Source organism: Melopsittacus undulatus, unplaced genomic scaffold, assembly GCF_012275295.1.
Source record: "Melopsittacus undulatus isolate bMelUnd1 unplaced genomic scaffold, bMelUnd1.mat.Z mat_scaffold_149_arrow_ctg1, whole genome shotgun sequence".
Classification (NCBI taxonomy): Eukaryota; Metazoa; Chordata; class Aves; order Psittaciformes; family Psittaculidae; genus Melopsittacus; species Melopsittacus undulatus.
In genome coordinates, this window is record NW_022994113.1 from 80273 (window position 1) to 98233 (window position 17961).

Consider the following 17961-nt stretch of genomic DNA (forward strand, 5'->3'; position numbering starts at 1 on the left):
GTTCTGTGCCTCTGGCCCTTGCACCCCGATGACAACCGGAGCTTCTGCTCTGCGGGAGGGTTGTCAGCATGTTCCCACCTTGTGGGTCCTGCGCCGCCATGGCAAGGAGCAAGTGTTGGCACAGGCCTCATGAGCACATCAGTTAGAGGGAGAACTGGGAGCTGCACACAAAGCACAGGGTGTCCCGTTCAGGTGAAGCCAAACCAAAGACCTGGGCAAACAGGACAATGGTTTGAGGGCCTGGTTGGGCCCTGTGACCGCAGGCCTTGGAGGCTGTGGAGAGAGGTGGCCCATGGCCTGTGATGTGTCTGCTCTGCCAATGGCACATTGTCCTGGGCTGCTGGCTCCATTGCAGCACTGGGGTGTCCTGGAGCTGCCCTGCCCTTACCCGGTGCCTGGGGATGTGGCAGGAGCCCCTCTCCCCAGTGCAGCACCACTGCCATGTCCCAGAGCAGGGATGTAGATAAGGTCCCTGAAGTGCCTGAGCTGTGGTGTTTGTGTCTGCAGCTGCTGCACAGCACAAGGTCAGCCCCAGTCCCTGCGCTGATGTTGTGTCTGGGAGCGTGGCCATGGGGCCCTGCGGAGCACAGCTCCTGGTGCAGGCACAGCAGTGGCACTGGGACCTTTCCAGGAGCCTGCTCAGAGCTTCCAGTGGTGAGGAGAGGGAAGGGGCTCCCAGGAAAGTGGCCTCAGCTTCGAGGGACAGCGCAGGCAAGTGCAGGGAGCAGGGCTGGGAAGTGTTTGCAGCATGAGCATGGGGTTGCTGTGCTCCAGCTGAACATTCAGGTACTGCTCTGGTCCCTCTGGGTGTCCCCCGCCTGCCCTGTGCCCATTCCTTGGGTTTCTCTACTGTTCGTGAGGATCTCCTGCCCTTCCTCCACTGTGTTCCCCAGTCTTCCTCCTGGGCGGTGGGGGCTCTGCAGGCAGAGCTGCAGCCCCAGTGCTGCTCTGCTGTGGGGCAGATGGGTGGTTGCATCCCTGTGGGAGCTTGTGCAGCCTCTGCAGCCCAAGAGCCAAAACCTGACCTGTTTTCTGCATGGAAGTAGGTGTGCACTGATCAGGCTGCTGCTATGCCACACCAGGGTGTGCTTGGCGTGGAGGAGCATGGGGGTCTCCCCCCAGCCCTGCTCTCTGTGCCTGTGTGGGCTCCTGGGGATGCTGTGGGAATCACCTGCAGGCTGACCCTGCACAGAGCTGCCTGTGAGCTGGGAGCCACTGCACAGAGCACTGATGGCTCCAAGCAAGGTCAGGCAAGTGTCCAAGAGGGGGTTCGTGCTGCAGTAGCCACATAGGCACAGCTGAGAGAGATGGGAGCAGCCCTGGAAGGTGTGGGGGGAAGCAGCTCTGCTCAGATTCACCCAGTGGCCCTGGGAGGTTGCTGGGGAAGCAGATCCCATCCATGTTGTGGCTTTGTGACAGGCTGAGAGCTGGGCTGGGGCAGCCTGGACAAGAGAAGGCTCCTGAAGGGGAGACCTGAGAGCAGCTCCAGTGCCTAAAGGGGCTGCAGGAAACCTGGAGAGGGGCTTGGGACAAGGGCCTGTAGGGACAGGCCAAGGGGAATGGCTTGAACCTGCCCAAGAGAGGGGAGACTGAGCTGAGCTCTGAGGCAGAAGCTGTTCCCTGGGAGGGTGCTGAGGTGCTGGCACAGGGTGCCCAGAGCAGCTGTGGCTGCCCCATCCCTGGCAGTGCTCAAGGCCAGGTTGGACACAGGGGCTTGGAGCAGCTGCTCCAGTGGAAGGGGTTGGAGCTGGATGGGCTTTAAGGTCCTCCCAGCTCAAACCAGGCTGGGATTCTAGGACTGGTACCATGGCCCAGTGCTCCTCAGCCACAGGTGTTGTCTCTGGCAGGGCTCTTGGGTCAGCAGTGGGTCCAAAGCTGGTTTATGTAAGAGAGGTTCTTCCTGCCTGCCTGCCCCGTGGCATCGAGATAAGCCCCGTGGTGACAAGGGCCCTTTGTCAGCTCCTCTCTGCAGTGACATGTCACTGCCTCAGGCACAGCGGCTGTCACCCTGCCCTGGGCACACCAGTGCCTGACCTGGACATCCAGCAGTGGGTGCTGGGGAGGGTGCAGGGGCACAGTTCCACCCCCCTGCCAGCCGGACCTGCCCCTGACACATATAACTCTGTGGGGCACTCTGGGGTCAGCTGCACATCCAGGAGCCGGCCTGGGCTCTCCAGCTGACCAGAGTGGTGAGTGCTGTATGTCTATGGGGTGTTGCATTAGGGTTAGGGGGCTGTCTGGTGGGACCGTGCTCCTAGAGGCTGGGCCTGGAGTGCTGTGACCCTCATGGCCAGTGGTCCTGGGGCCATACACTGGGGTCAGCCCATGCTGAGTCGCTGCCCCAGCGCAAGGCTGCTGCCAGGTTAAACACAGGCAGGTTTTGCACAGAAACCTGCCCTGTGCCAGATTTTTCTGGGCTGTTCTCAGCATCTCAGTTACCAAGGTGACTGTTTCCTGTGCGATTGCTAATGCTTCATGATCTCCATCATGATATCCGAGTGACTTCCTTTTCTCTGTGAGGAGCCGTAGGACCTGCTCCTTCCCGGGGCTGCCCCAGGACGCCTTCAGAGCTGCGGAGCATCCAGGTCAGTTTGGGTTCTGCTGCTTTTCCTTTCTGTGCCTTGACCTGGCTTTTGTACTGCCCCAGCCACGATGCTGTGGACAGGGGTGTGTTGTATGTGTGGAACGGCTGAAGCTGGGATGAGCCCCTTCACTCCTCACCTCTCCTCCTTGTGGGAACCCTCTCCTGAAACGGGGGCTCATGTGTTTTCCCGGTGTCGCTGGTTCCAGAGCCCTCGCTCGGCGGGGCCGGGACCCCGCGTACATGGGGTGATCCCATCGGTACCGGTGAGGAGCGCGGTGCCCTGGTGCCGGAACGGACCGGACCGGGTCAGCTCGTGCCCCGCGCCGCAGAGCCCCCGGTGTGCGCGGCACCGGCACGGGGGGGGGGCGGCTCCGGGCGCCTCACCCTGCCCGGAGCCGGGGCCCGCGGGGCTCTGGGCGCTCCCGGGGCCGGTCCAGGCCTCTCGCCCGGCGGCAGGGACGGCCCCAGGGGATCGGCGGTGCGGACCCGGTGCCGTTCGAGGGTGGGTCTGTCCGCGCGGGGCGAGCGGGCTCCGGTTCTCGCAGTGCCCCGGGAGGGGGGGGGCGGGCGGCGGTGACGGCATCCGGCGGCGCCCGGCGGAGCGGCGGCCGTGCCGCGCCGGGGCCGGGGCCGGGGCCGGGGCGAGGAGCGGAGCGGAGCGGGGCCGGGCGGGGCGGGGCGGCGCTGACAGCTGCTCGGCGTAAACAAGCGGCCCCGCGGCCCCTGCCTGGGCCGGGCCCCGCTCCGGGGCGGGCGCTCCGGGCGCCCCGCGGAGTGACGCGGCGCCGCCGACAGACGGGCCCGGCCGCCGGCGGGACGGGAGCGCGCAGGCCGCGGTGAGGGCACCGGCGCTTTTGACAGCTGCGGCGGCCGCGGCCGGGACGGGCTCGGGGGGCGGCGGGGCCGGGACGGGCGGCGGCGGCCGCGGGGGGGGGGCGGGTGCGCGCTGGGGCTGTCGGAGGCACCGAGCGGAGCCGCGGCCGGGAACGGACCAGGCCTCGTCCCGGGGCGCCCACGGGCCCGCCCGGCCCCGCCGCCCCGCACGCACCCGAGGCTCTGCCGGTCCGCGGGCCTCGGCCCCGGGCGGCCCTCGGTGTCCATCGGTGCCGGAAGGACCCCGGGCTCTGCCCCGCGTTGTGCCGGTGCGGTCAGCACCGAGCTGTCCGTGGGGCTGGCGGAGCAGGGAGCGCGGACCGGAGCCGGGGGTCCTGTGTCCCTCAGCCCCCGCCGGGGCTGCTGCCCTGCTCTGCCCGTACCGGGGCCGCTCCCTCCTCGCGTTCCGGGGCACGAGGCCGAGCTCCGCCGCTGGGGCAGCAGGGCCGCGGGGACTGCGGGGCTGTGCTGAGGGCACCGGGAGGGCTGTGCTGGGGGCACCGGAGGGCTGTGCTGGGGGCACCTCGGGGGCTGTGCTGGGGGCACCTCGAGGCTGTGCTGGGGGCACCTGGAGGGCTGTGCTGGGGGCACCTGAAGGGCTGTGATGGGGGGCACCCGGAGGGCTGTGCTGGGGGCACCCGGAGGGCTGTGCTGGGGGCACCCGGAGGGCTGTGCTGGGGGCACCGGAGGGCTGTGCTGGGTGGCACCTCGGGGGCTGTGCTGGGGGCACCCCGAGGTCCGGGCTCCGCACCCGCCGCTGGGCCCCCGCTGCTGCCGGCTCCCCACGTGCGAGCGGGAGGCTGCCGGCTCCGGGGCCGGCACAGCAGAGGAGGGTGCCCGCAGGGAGCTACGGGGGTGAGGAGCTGGCAGCGGCACCGGCACCGGCCGGGGCAGGCAGTGTCCCTTGTGCTGTGCTGGGTGCGCTTCCCGCTTGTGCAGTGGCTTTCTCCTCCCCGTGAGGGCTTTGGGAGTGTTTGTGACATGGGCCCCGGCTCGGTCTGGGACCCGGTGCTCCCGTCAGCCGCTGGTGGTGCTCGGGGCTCCGGGTGCCTGCGCTGGCCGATGGGGAGCCCTGAACCGCGGCACTGTGTGAGCTGCGGCCGGGGCTCAGGCACTGCCAGGGCTGCTCTCCTCGCAGCGCCGCAGGCTCCTGCTCCGAGCCTGCTCTGCTGGAGCTCCTGTGGGCACTGCTGCCTCTCACCCTTCCTGTCCCTGAAACATGACCGGGTACTACAGTGTCCCTGTGGGGCTCACGCTTCATGCGCTGTGTGGGTTGCTCCCTGCTCTGCTTCCCACCTGCCTCCCAGCTTCTTGCTCTCTGGCGTGGTGCGAGCTGTCCCAGGCCCTGGTTAGTACGGGAGGTGATGGTGTGCCCCTTTTCCTTGTGGCTGTGCCAGTTTCCTCTCTGTTGTGGAGATGAGTCACACTAGTGTCACCGTGTTGTGCTCCAGAGGAAGGGCAGAGCTGAGCTGCTGACGGTGACAGGCAGCACAGCACTAGGTGCTGGTAGCAGCAGCGACGGCTCTGCCCACCAGAGAGCAGGAGCTTCCTCACACAGTGTATGGGGGCATCTCCTTTGGCCTCTTTTGGGACTGGAGAAGCTGCTTGTAGGCACAGAGCATAAGTACACATTGGGCAATAGGCAGAGTAAACAGCAGCTCTGCACCCGGGGCACCCTGCAGATCCAGTGCCATGGCTCCTCACAGCCCCGTGTCCTGGTGGCCACCCGTGTGCCCAGGGCCCTTTGCCTGCCCCAGGCTTGAGGAGAGGCACCCAGGGCCTGACCCCCCTTCCATCTCTCTGCAGATCCTGCTGCTGTCCCAGGCTGTCTGTTCCAGCTGCTGTGGCTCATCCCCATGTGCGCTCTGGCTGAGCGGGTACCAGCGGGGCAGAGAGGTCGGTGTGCCCCGGGCTGCTGAAGCAGGGAGGCCGCTGGACCCCTCCACTCCCGGGACCCTCCTGCTCCCCACCTCGAGGAGCCCCGATACTCTGATGGATCTGAGGCCCTGCTCGCTGCTCCTGCTCTGGACTCTGGTGCTTGCCCTCGCTCTCCTGGCGCAGGAGGTGCTGGCCCAGCGTATTTACACCAACACGTGGGCCGTGCTCGTCCCTGCGGGGCCACAGGAGGCTGACAGGCTGGCCAGGAAGCATGGATTCCTCAACCTGGGCCTGGTAAGTCTCCTGCTTCCCTTTCCCATGGAAGTGGTTTGCTCTGCCATGATCCGGGTGGATTCTGGGCTCAGTTTGGAGCTAGCTTGGGGCAGCACTACCACTGTGTTTTGTGCTCAGCTGCTGCAGCATCCGCTGTGTTGAGTCAAGGGTGGTCAACAGCTGGATGGAGCCAGGATCCCTCCCTGCCACTGGGGCAGTCTGGTGGCACTGCAGGACATGGCACGTTCTGCCTGCTGGAGCAGGAAGGAGGGAAAACCCATCCCAGCATGAAAACATCAGGAGTGCTGTGGGTTGGTGCAGGAGGAGAGTGTTCCTTTCCTGACTGAGGTGTCCGCAGGTCCCTGCCGCTCTCAGTATTCCCTGTGCTCAGCCAGGGATGGGGCAGTGCTGCTGGCTGTGCTGGGGCTGTCACTCTTCAGGCACCAGGGTGGGGAGAATGGGGTGATGGCAAAGGAGCAGGGGTCCCTGGGCTTGTCCCCAGCATGAGGAGCTTCACAGTGCTCTGCTCCCGGCAGCCTTGGCAAGGCCCAGCTCCCCAGTGCTGCTCCTGGCAGCCCTTTCCCTGGCTGGCTGCATGTGTGCACTTGGCACAGCCTGACCCATGGAGCTTTCCACCCTGTGCCATGGGCAGGGCGCTGGCTCTGGGCTGGCAGCAGGTGGGGGCTTTGCGGATGGAGCTGGTACCAGCATGGCTGCTGTGACCAAGGAGTGGGGCAGGGGGATGCCATGGGAGTGGGTGCAGCAGGGCTGGCCCAGAGGGACACCCAGGCCCCTGCACAGGCACGAGGAGCTGCCTGGGCGCTGCTCCGGTGAGGTGAGGCTGTGAGGCTGTGCCATTGCCCTCGGGCTGCCTGCGTGCCCGGGGGCTGCTGCCCTGGGGCAGGACACTGCCCTCGCACTGGGCTGGCGGCTCCGGGAAGGAAGCCATGGGAGCAATCCCAGAGGATATTGCACAAGCAGTGGCTGCGGTGTCAGGACCTCGCTGTGAGCAGTGGCCTCGAGCCCTGACGTGTGGAGGTGATGGCTGCTGCTGCCGCGGGTGGTGCCTTGTGCTGCCGCCCCCAATGTGATGGGCACACAGCTCTGAGGACGGGATCCTGAGTCCTCTGAGGCTCGTGCCAGAGGAGGGAGCTCTGCAGGGGCTGGGGCCAGGCCTCACTTGGGTGTCTGCTGCAGGGCAATGGGACAGCTTCACACACGTGATGTCTGCATGGAAGTGTCTTGGAGCAGGGTCAGGGCAAAGGATGTGCTGGGCCCAGGTCACTGCTGTGCAGAGAGCACCAGGAGAGCAGCCCAGGATGTGTCCTGCGGGGCCAGGTCTGTGCTGAGCTCCCTGAGAGCAGGAACAGGGCTGAGCTGCCCCCAGCTGTGGTGTCCCTGGGCCAGGGGCACCAGGCTCTGCTGGCGCTGGGCTGCAGTGCAGAGCTGTGCATGGCCCCACAGCTCGGCAGGGAACACAGGCCTGTTGGGGTCTGTCCCCATGAGCTGTGGGGGCTCAGTGCCAGCTCTGCCCTCATCTTTCCCCTGCACTGTTGGTGCTGCGGCCAGAGGCTGGCACCCCTGCCCCTGCTCCCAGCCCCTCAGCTGCCAGCAGAGCAGCGGTGAGGCAGAGCCCTGCAGGCTGCAGTGGTTCAGGCTGGGGCAGGAGCTGCTGGTCTGGGCACGTTTTCCCCAATTCCGGAGCCCATCCCGGTGTGTGTGTTGCAGGATGAGGCTGGGCTGGCTCCAGCAGCGCAGTCCTGCAGAGGGGCCATGGCAGCCTGGCAGGAAGAGCAGGAATGGAAGGAGCCACAGTTCCCCTCCTGGAGGGTTTCTGGGCTGCTGTTCTGGGGTGTGTGGCACTGGGGCAGGAGGCAGCAGCCAGGCTGGAAGGGGGGGACCGGGTGCTTCTGGCAGTGCCCCAGTGAGAGGCCCCAGGGTCCTTATCTGAGAGCATTCTGTCCTCAGCGTGGGGCCTGGACACTGTCCTCGGGAGTGCAGTGTCCTGGTGTCCTCCCTGCTGCTCACTGCCTGCGGAGCTGGGCTGGGCAGTGCCCTGGCCACGGTGCCTCAGGCAGAGGTGCCAGGACCCAGAGCTGGTGGCCTGAAGGGAACCCGAGGGGCAGTGCTGGGGTCAGAGCAGGGTCTGGCTGAGGTGGCCACAGGCTGGAGGATGGGGCAGGAGCTGTGAGCTGGCACCAGTGTCTGTAGGACTGATGCTGCCTGCCCTGGGGATGGTTCTGCCCTTGCTGAGGACACGGACTGTGGGATTAGGGTGGAACCGTGTGGGCTGGCAGGCTCCTGCTGGCTACTGTGGTGTCTGTGCAGACCTAACCCAGCCGGATGACCACAGAGCCGTGATGGGGCAGGAACAATCGCTCTCTGTCCTGCCCCCTGAGGGGTGCTGGGGGAGGGCAGCAGGCCTGCAGCTCCCTGTCCCCTCTGTCAGCCCAGTCAGAGCCTTCCTGCCTTGGCACCTGCCTGGGTGCTCTGAGCTGTGCGTCCCAGGCCATGCTGGGGACACCATGTGCGCAGGGCAGGAGCAGGACTGGGGAGCACACCCCCATGTGCTGGGGAGCCAACGCGATCTGTGGTTCCCTGGATAACACCAGAGGCTGAGGGTTATTGCCATGCTGCACTGGGGTCCTGCCTGCAGCACTGCCCAGGGATCATGGCTGCAGGGGGCAAGGTGGGCACTCAGCCCCTTGGCTGCCACTGCATGCTGCTGCTGAGCCCTGTGCAGGGCTGGGTCACCACAGCCCGCCCCAGACGTGCGGGACAGGGTCAGGAAATGACAGCACTGGAGAGGGTTTGGGGTTAAAAATAACCCTCTGGTGGCTGCAGGGCCTGGCCCAGCCCCAGTGCCTGTGCACAGAGCTCGGGAGTGCCCCACAGTGCCTGCCTGGCAGCTGCCCCACTGCCTGTGCCCGCATTGGCCCCACTGGAGCCGGCTCTGCCCAGCATGGAGATGGCACTGGTGGGAGAAGGGCTGTGCTGGAGGCCTGTCCAAGCCTGGTTTAGACCCTGCCTGGGGCTGCCTGCTCCCCACCTGGACCCTCCTGCAGGTTGCCCTGGGAGAGGTGGTTTTGCCCTCCTGAGGTTGGTGCTTCTCCCACACTACCTCCCCCAGACCTGTCCCTCTGCCGCTGCCTGGGCCCCTGCCAGGGCAGCAGCTTGGTTAGACTATGTGGGGACCTGCGGGAGGCTGAGCTGGGCTCAGGCTGTGTCAATGGCTCCATGGTCTCCCCAACTCCTTGTCATGAGCTGCCACAGCTTCTTCAGGACATTCTGCCCCAAGCACCCAACATAGACCCCATCAGCCCCTGGAGTGGGGACCCGGCCTCCCTGTGGCTGCCGCAAGCCTGGGATTGCAGGCAGGGGACAGGGAATGGGGGAGACCAGCCTTTCATGTCCATCCCACTCCTTTCTCTGTTGCAGATCTTTGGTGACTATTACCACTTTCGGCACAGTGGTGTGGTGAAGCGTTCCCTCTCACCCCACCAGCCCTGGCACAGCCGTTTGGCCAGGGAACCACAGGTATGTGCAGTGGGGCCGTGCCTGCAGGGGCTGCCTTTGGTTCTGGGCACTTACACTGCCCTGTGAGCCAGCACGGGCACAGGATGGGTTTGAGCTCTTGGCAGAGCTGGGTGGGAGCCTGTCATGTGTCTGGCAGGGGCAGGGATTCAGCAGTGCCAGCATCACTGGCCTGTGAGCTGCTGTGATCATAGAATCATAGAATAGTTAGGGTTGGAAAGGACCTTAAGATCATCCAGTTCCAGCCCCCCTGCCGTGGGCAGGGACACCTCACACTAAACCCATATCACCCAAGGCTTCATCCAACCTGGCCTTGAACACTGCCAGGGATGGAGCATTCACAGCTTCCCTGGGCAACCCCATTCCAGTGCCTCAGCACCCTCACAGGAAAGAATTTCTTCCCTTATATCCAGTCTAAACTTCCCACTGTTTAAGTTTCAACCCGTTACCCCTTGTCCTGTCCCTACAGTCCCTAATGAATAGTCCCTCACCAGCATCCCTGTAGGCCCCCTTCAGACACTGGAAGCTGCTATGAGGTCTCCACGCAGCCTTCTCTTCTCCAGGCTGAACAGCCCCAACTTTCTCAGCCTGTCTTCATACAGGAGGTGCTCCAGTTCCTGATCATCCTCGTGGCCTCCTCTGGACTTGTTCCAACAGTTCCATGTCCTTTTTATGCCGAGGGACACCAGAACTGCACACAGTGCTCCTAGTGAGGGTTAGGGTTAGCGTCTCTCCAAGCGGTGCCAGGGCACGGGGCAGCCTCTGTGCTGTGAAGGGCTCTGTGCCCTCATACGGGGACAGGGCAGTGCCCGGCAGTGCTGGGTGCCAGCAGTGCTGGGTGCTAGCAGTGCGGGTGCCAGCAGTGCTGGGGTGCCGGCAGTGCTGGGTGCCGGCAGTGCTGGGTGCCAGCGTGGCACTGCGGTGGGGCTGGCAGTGCAGCAGAGCTCTGCGCCCTGACCCTCTGTGCTCCACTGGAGCACAGCCTGGCTCGGGGCGCCTGGCACTGCTGCTCACCATGGCTCAGCAGGCAGGACAGGCTGGGCTCTGTGGGAGCTGCAGGGGGGGTGCCCGGGCTGCTGGTGTGGGAGCTGCAGGGGGGTGCATGGGGTGCCCAGGCTGCTGGTGTGGGGCAGGGGCCCAGGCTGCTGGTGTGGGAGCTGCAGGGGGGTGCCCAGGCTGCTGGTGTGGGGCAGGGGCCCGGGAGCTGCTGGCCTCACTGTGAGCCCGCTGGTTCTCTGCCCCAGGTGCAGTGGCTGGAGCAGCAGGTGGCCAAGCGCAGGACCAAGCGAGACATGTTCATGGAGCCCACGGACCCCAAGTTCCCTCAGCAGTGGTACCTGGTGAGTGCTGGGCGAGGGGGGGAGCCTGTGGTCACCATAGCACAGCCCTGGCACCCAGGAACTGCTGCCAGGCGGGCAGGGAGGAGGAGGAGGGCCTGAGGAAGCCACACTGCCCAGGGACACCCCAGAGCCCTGGCAGGGCTGAGGAGACCTGGGGCTGGACGTGGGAGGTGCAGCCCTTTGCGTGGCACAGGAATAGGGTCCGTGCCCAGGTATCTGCATCACTGAGCTCAGGCACAGTCTGGGGCTGTCTCCTTTCAGAGTGTCCTTCCTCCTCTGGCTGTGCCCAGCCCTCTGTGCCTGGGCCCGCTGGAGGGTTTCCTCATCCTCATTCCACAGCAGAGCAGGGTGAAGGCTGGGAGGGGTCTGGGCACAGCAGCTGGGTGCAGTTCCTATTGCTGAGGTTTCTCTTGACAGTACAACACCAACCAGAGGGACCTGAACGTGCGTCAGGCCTGGGAGCAGGGCTACACAGGCAAGGGCATCGTAGTTTCCATCCTGGATGATGGAATTGAGAAGAACCACCCTGACCTGGAAGGCAACTATGTGAGTGAGGGGTGATGCCACAGAGCTGCCTGGTGCAACCCTGGAGCTGCATGGTGCAGGGCTTGTGCCTGCTGTGGTGGGACATGCAGGAAAGCAATGGAGGTGGGACTGGAGCTACCCCATCATTCAGCTCAGCCTCAGGGTCATGGAACACAGGGTGGTGGGGCTCCGGGGTGAAGGTGCATGGTCTCTGACTGCCAGATCTTCCTCCCAGGATCCAGGAGCGAGCTTTGATGTCAATGACCAGGACCCAGACCCACAGCCCCGCTACACACAGATGAATGATAACAGGTGAGGGCAGCAGAGCCAAGCTGCGGCAGTGGCTCAGTGCAGCACTGTCACAGGGGTGGTGGCACACTTCTGCCCCACTGACAAAGCCCTTGCATGCCCTTCCAATGCAAGCATCCTTTGGGCTGCCCAGTGCCAGTGCAGGCAGTTGAGTCCTCCCTGCTCTGGAGCAGAGAGCTGATGGAGGAGCCTTGCAGGGCTGTTGTTGGCTGCATGGTCTGGGAGGACAGGAGGCAGCCCTGGGTGCTGGTGCCTCTGTCTGCAGGCCGCTGCTGATCCCTGTGCTCCCCACACCCCTGAGCACCCTTTGTCCTGTTCCTCCTGCAGGCACGGCACACGCTGCGCCGGGGAGGTGGCTGCCGTGGCCAACAACGGGATCTGCGGTGTCGGTGTCGCTTACAACGCCCGCATCGGAGGTGGGTGCAACCCTGCCCTGTGCTGAGCAGAGCCCTGCGCTGGGCTCCACAGGGCCTGATGCTGGAGGAGCAGCTGTGCCAGGGTCTGGGCACTGCTGGTGGGCAGCCCTGTGAGGGCCCATGGGGCAGGGGGCACGCCAGGACCCTGTCTGGTCGCCCATGACATCCTGCTCTCTGGCCCTAGGCGTGCGCATGCTGGATGGGGAGGTGACTGATGCTGTGGAGGCCCATTCCCCTGGGCCTCAACCCCAACCACATCCACATCTACAGTGCCAGCTGGGGCCCGGAGGATGACGGCAAGACTGTGGATGGCCCGGCCCGGCTGGCGGAGGAGGCTTTCTTCCGCGGGGTCAGCCAGGTGAGCTGCCCTGGAATCCCTGGCTCTGCCTGCCCCAGTTGTTGTCCCGGCCCTGCTGTCATGAGCTGTCTTCAGCTCATCTCCCAGGATCAGGCTCTGTTGGTTTTTCCTGTTCTTCCTGTGTATGGCTCTGAGTCAGGGCTCCTCCCGTGCCCTTATCTGAGAAGTCCTGTCCTGCCTACCCTGCGCTCCTGTACAGCGCTGCACTGGGAACACCTCTCGAAGCCAGTGCTGGCTCCTGCCTGGTTTCATGCCAGCAGCTTTCTCTCGCTTCCTCCTGTCCTCCTCCGGCCACCCTGTGCTTTGAGCACAGCATTTGGCACTGTTGTGGTGCAGCTCCCATGGGGCAGCTGCAGATCCCACACAGACAGTCAGCCTGGAAAAGGACATCAGGGCTTGGAAGACCCTCTTCAGCAGGGCTCCTGCCCACCCAGTGCTCTGGGGCAGCTCCTGCAGCCTCCCCAGAGCTGCCCCAGCACCCTCCATAGGCACAGTGGTGCTGAGGGCTGGTGCGGCCAGGCTGTGACCGGTGGCATCCTCCTGTCTCCTGTGTCCCTGCTACATCTGCTCAGACTGCAAAGAGCCCCCAGGCAGGGCTGGCACCGTCCTGGTCACAGCTCCAGCCTGGGGCTGCGGCAGCACAGTGCACCACGGTGCCAGCCCTCACCCTGCTCTGTTGCCAGGGCCGAGGAGGGCTGGGCTCCATCTTTGTCTGGGCTTCCGGGAACGGGGGGCTTGAGCACGACAGCTGCAACTGCGATGGCTACACCAACAGCATCTACACCACTGTCCATCAGCAGCACCACACAGTACGGTAACGTGCCCTGGTACAGCGAGGCCTGCTCCTCCACCCTCGCCACCACCTACAGCAGCGGCAACCAGAATGAGAAGCAGATTGTGAGTTGGGGCTGCTGGTGTCAGCAGGGGGGGGCTCATGGGGTGTGGATGTGCCAAGCTGCAGCTGCCATAGGCATCCCTCTGGGAGTCGTGGTGCTGGGAGTGGGGTGGCCCCACTCTGCCCCCCTCCAGGTCACTGTCAGAGCTCGGTCCTCATGAGCTGAGGGCTTCTGGAGCAGCTCTGCTCTGGAGCCCGGCTGAGAGCTGGGCTGGGCAGCCTGGACAAGAGAAGGCTCCTGAAGGCTTTCCTGCCAGAACAGTGGAGCCTGAGCTGAGCTCTGAGGCAGAAGCTGTTCCCTGGGAGGGTGCTGAGGCGCTGGCACAGGGTGCCCAGAGAAGCTGTGGCTGCCCCATCCCTGGCAGTGCTCAAGGCCAGGTTGGACACAGGGGCTTGGAGCAGCTGCTCCAGTGGGAAGGGGTCCCTGCCTGTGCAGGGGTTGGAGCTGGAGGAGCTTTGAGGTCCCTTCCAACACAAACCATTCCATGGTTCTAAGATGATTCCTCATGAAACTCATGAGCTGGAGCGGGGGCTCTTCCTCACCTCCTGCAGCCCTCATGGGGACCACAAGCCCCCGAGCCAGCTCCATGATGTGTCTGGTGCCTGCAGCACCTCCTACCCTGGCACTGCCTTCCTGCACGGTGACGACCGACCTCAGACAGAAATGCACCGAGTCGCACACGGGGACATCGGCCTCGGCCCCGCTGGCTGCTGGCATCATCGCTCTCGCCCTTGAGGCCAAGTAAGGGCAGGCTTCAGAGTGGGGGCTGGGCTGGGGGTGCTGCATAGCCCCCGAGGCAGTGGTGCCATGGCACGAGCTGCCCTGTGCTGAGATGGCACCGGTGCCTGAGCCTCGTGTTCCCCTGCAGCAAGAACCTGACCTGGCGGGATATGCAGCACCTGGTGGTGCAGACCTCAAAGCCAGCTCAACCTCAATGCCAACGACCTGGGTCACCAACGGCGTCGGCCGCAAAGGTACCAGGGTGCTGGGGGTGGAGCAGGGGCTCCAGTTCCTGCAAGCACCGCGAGCCTGGGTGTGCTGGGGCAGAGCTCCCCAGCAGCCCTGGGGCCATAGCCCTGCTGAGTGCCCTGAGACAGCACTGACCCCTCTCTGTCCACAGTCAGCCACTCCTATGGCTATGGGCTGCTGGATGCCGGCGCCATGGTGAGCCTGGCCAAGAACTGGACCACGGTGGGACCTCAGAGGAAATGCGTCATCGACGTCCCTCACAGAGCCAAAGTAAGGGCTGATGAGCCCAGGAGGGCATCACCCTGTGCACTGCCCTGAGCAGGAGCCAAAAGGCCTCTGGGTCCGGGGCCATGGCTGGGGAGGATCCTCCAGGGCTCAGCTTGCCCCAGGACCTTGGATCATGCTGGGAGCGCCTGGGGAGGGCTGGTGCAGAGCCTTCAGCTGCTGAGCCTGCCTGCTCTGCTGGGCTGGGCTGGTGTTGCTGCGGTTTGGGAGCAGCCAGCACGAGTCATCCCAGACACACAGGAGCTTTTCAGGGGTCAGACAGAAGCTCTTTCTACTCCTGCTTGGCCACTGCTGCCGCAGCACAACATGTGCCGAGGCTCATGGGCAGCCCCCAGGGGCTCTGAGCACGGAGGGAGCCGGGGCTGGGTACCTGCTTGTGCCTGTGTCCTCCCCTGTCCGGAGCCAGTGCTGTTTGTGACCAGCATACTGCCTGGTGTCAGCGCTGGCCCTATGGGCGGGCTGCAGGAGATGGCTGCACACGAGCAGCGGGATGGGGATGGCTGTGCCTGTCCCGTACCTGGCCACACTGGGCAGGGTGTAGCTGGCCTGGCAGCAGGCAAAGAAAGGGCCCATTGAGGGCTGGTGTGGAGCAGTGCCTGGGGAGGCGGCAGCAGGCAGCACACGCCTGGCAGAACAAACCCCACCATGCAGGTCCCTCTGCCTGCACCAGGGATGGGCAGGAGGCACCAGCAGCTGGTGCTGGGTTCATTCCTGCTCCAGCCACCCTGGGGCAGCTGCCAGGCCTGGCAGGAGGGATCGTACCAAGGACACCTTGTCAAGAGCCCCAGGCTGGGACTGGACTCACTCTTGCTGCCCTCACCAGGGACATCGGGAAGCGCCTGGAGGTGCGGAGGAAGGTGGACGCCTGCCTGGGGGAAAAGCCAACTACATCAGCCGGCTGGAGCACGCACAGGCGCGCCCTGACCCTGTCCTACAACCGGCGCGGGGACCTGGCCATCCACCTCGTCAGCCCCATGGGCACCCGTTCCACCCTCCTGGCTGCCAGGTTTGTGCTGGGCTGTCCTGGGGAGGCCCGAAGCTCAGCTGGCCCCACTCGGTTTGTGGGATGTGGGCACCCAGCTCTCACGCTCCCATCTTGCCCAGGCCCCACGACTTCTCGGCTGATGGCTTCAATGACTGGGCCTTCATGACAAACACACTCGTGGGATGAGGACCCCTCTGGGGAATGGGTGCTGGAGATCGAGAACACCAGCGATGCCAACAACTATGGTAGGGCTGGGCTGGCTCGAGCCCCACTGCTGCCTCCCTCTGAGCCTGGATGAGGGTGGGAGCACCAAGGACACCCAATGTCCCCCCAGCACTCCTGAGCTGTGGGTGCAGTGACACTTGGGTGCTTTGCAGTGACCTGGGAGAGGCTGGAGCTGGGCACATGGGAGCAGATGCTGTGGCTTGGGGCTGGTGGTGGGGTCTGAGGTGTCAGGTTCTCCCCATGCTGGGTGGTTCTGGCCCTGCCCCACAGCAGTCCTGTGCCAAGGCCTTGCTGCATGCTGGGGGCTGTCCCAGGAGATAGGCACAGCCCTGTGGTCCTTTGGCAGCCCATGGGGGGACCAGTGCAAACCCCCTCCGTGTGTCTGCCCTGAGCGCGGGCACATCAGAGGTCCTCACCCCATATCCTTGCAGGCACATTGACCAAGTTCACGCTGGTGCTGTACGGGACGGCCACTGACTCCCCCAGCCTCTCCAACCAGCTTGGGAGAACAGCGGCTGCAAGACCTTGACCACAGCCAGACATGTGTGGGTGAGTGTTGGGGCTGGTGGGGAGGGGATGTGGGGCACGGCTGGCTCCCAGCCCGCACTGACGCTGCCTGCCCCACAGTCTGCGAGGAGGGTTACTACCTGCACCAGAAGAGCTGCCTGAAGCATTGCCCTCCCGGCTTCGCGCCCGGCGTCCAGAGCACACACTATGAGCTGGAGAACAGCGTTGGAGCCCCATCGCCCCACACCTCTGCCTGCCCTGCCACAGCTTCCTGTGCCACCTGCACCGGTCCCGGCCCCAACCAGTGCCTGACCTGCCCCGCGCACTCCCACTTCAGCAGCCTGGACCTCTCCTGCTCCCACCAGACGCAGAGCAGCCGCGCGTCCCCTGCCCTGGCAGAGGGCGAGGGGGCTGGCCGAGGCTCCCCCTCCCACCAACCTGCCCGTCCTCATCGCCAGCCTCAGCTGCGTCCTCATCGTTGTCATCTTCGTCACCATCTTCTTGGTGCTGCAGGCGCGCTCAGGCTTCAGCCTGCGGGGCGTGAAGGTCTATGCCCTGGACAGTGGCATCATCTCCTACAAGGGGCTCCCCTCTGACATCTGGCAGGAGGAGGGCCCCTCTGAGTCAGACGGTGAGGACACCGAGGCCCACAGCGAGAGGACTGCCTTCATCAGAGACCAAGTGCCCTTTGATGAGCCCTCCCGCCCCTCCCTCCTCCCTGCCCAGCACCGTGGGGTAGGCGAGGCTGAGGGGTCCTGGACTCTGCCCCCTGTCCCCCGTCCCACACCACAGCAGCCCCGGGGCTCCCACCCACCGGCACTGTCCCTTGCCCTGGCCTGGGCAGCCGGGCACAGCCCAACCGGCACCGTCCCCAGCTCGGCACCTTCCTGGTCTGGCTCCATCTGTCTCTGCCCGTGTCCATCCTGACCTGTGCTGGGATGTGTGGTGGTGGCAGGGTCACTGCCTGGCCCTGTCCCCTGCCCGGATGGTGGCTGTTGCTGGGGTCACACGTGTCCCCCTGGGTGGGCAGTGTGTGAGTCCCGGGGTGTCACTGCTCAGGCTGGGCTGGCCAGGGAGGGCTCTGCCCCACAGCATCCCCTGCCACCCTCAGCACCCATCTGCGTCCCTGGCTCTGCCCACTGCATCCCGGCTCCCCACCGAGGGCCTGTCTGCCTCCACCCGTGCCCTTCAACAGCAATAATGGGCAGGCCTCGGCCGCTGCTGCCTGCTTGCCCGCTGCCTGCCCGTCCCCGCAGCTGCCTGCAGCTGCGGACAGGAGCCCCTGCCCCAGGGAGCGTGGGGCAGCGCCTTGTGCCCATGGCTCATTGTGCCCATGGCTCATTGTGCCCATGGCTCATTGTGGCCATGGCTCAGCGCTGCAGCTTGGGCAGGGACCCCCGCGCAGCCCCTGCTCTGCGCCTGTTTGCCCCTGGGCAGGGCTGTACGGGTGCCGGCCAGGGCAGTCTGGCAGCGCCTGGCTCTGCCTGCACCCTGCCTGCGCTGGGCAGAGCCTGGCGTCCCCTGCCCCTCGACGTGCCTTGCCCCCACTTGGTGACAATCCGTTCTGCTCCCTGCTGGAGCCCCTGCCCGGCACCGCCTGCCCCCACGCCCCTTCCCCGCAGGCTGGGCTGTGCCACGAGCCCCTCTGCCGCCCGCACACCGGGGCCGTGGCACGGCCTGTGCCCATGGCCATGGCCGCTGCAGCCAGGACGGAGCCGCCGGCTGGGGGCCACAGGACTATTTTTCTATAATAACTTTTTGGTGCACAGTAATTTTTTCTTGTAATTTAATCAGCCGGGAGCTGCCTCCTGAGCCTGTTTTTAATTTAATGGATGTGGATATAACGCTAGAGAGACTGAGTTATTAAATGTTCAGAAACTATGCAAACCAGCTCAGCTGCCTGTGCTCTGTGTGCCGAGGCCCCAGGTAGCCCTGGGATGTCACAGGAGGGTCCTGGGGCACTGCCTGCAGCAGGCACTGAGCTGGGATGTGCAGGGAGCTGCT

The 17961-nt window shown here is 65.1% G+C and overlaps 1 pseudogene; it reads left to right on the forward strand.

Moving 5' to 3' along the window:
• The first annotated feature begins 3377 nt into the window (after nt 1–3377).
• LOC117438335 (furin-like) lies at nt 3378–17708 on the forward strand (annotated as a pseudogene).
• Nucleotides 17709–17961: the final 253 nt, after the last annotated feature.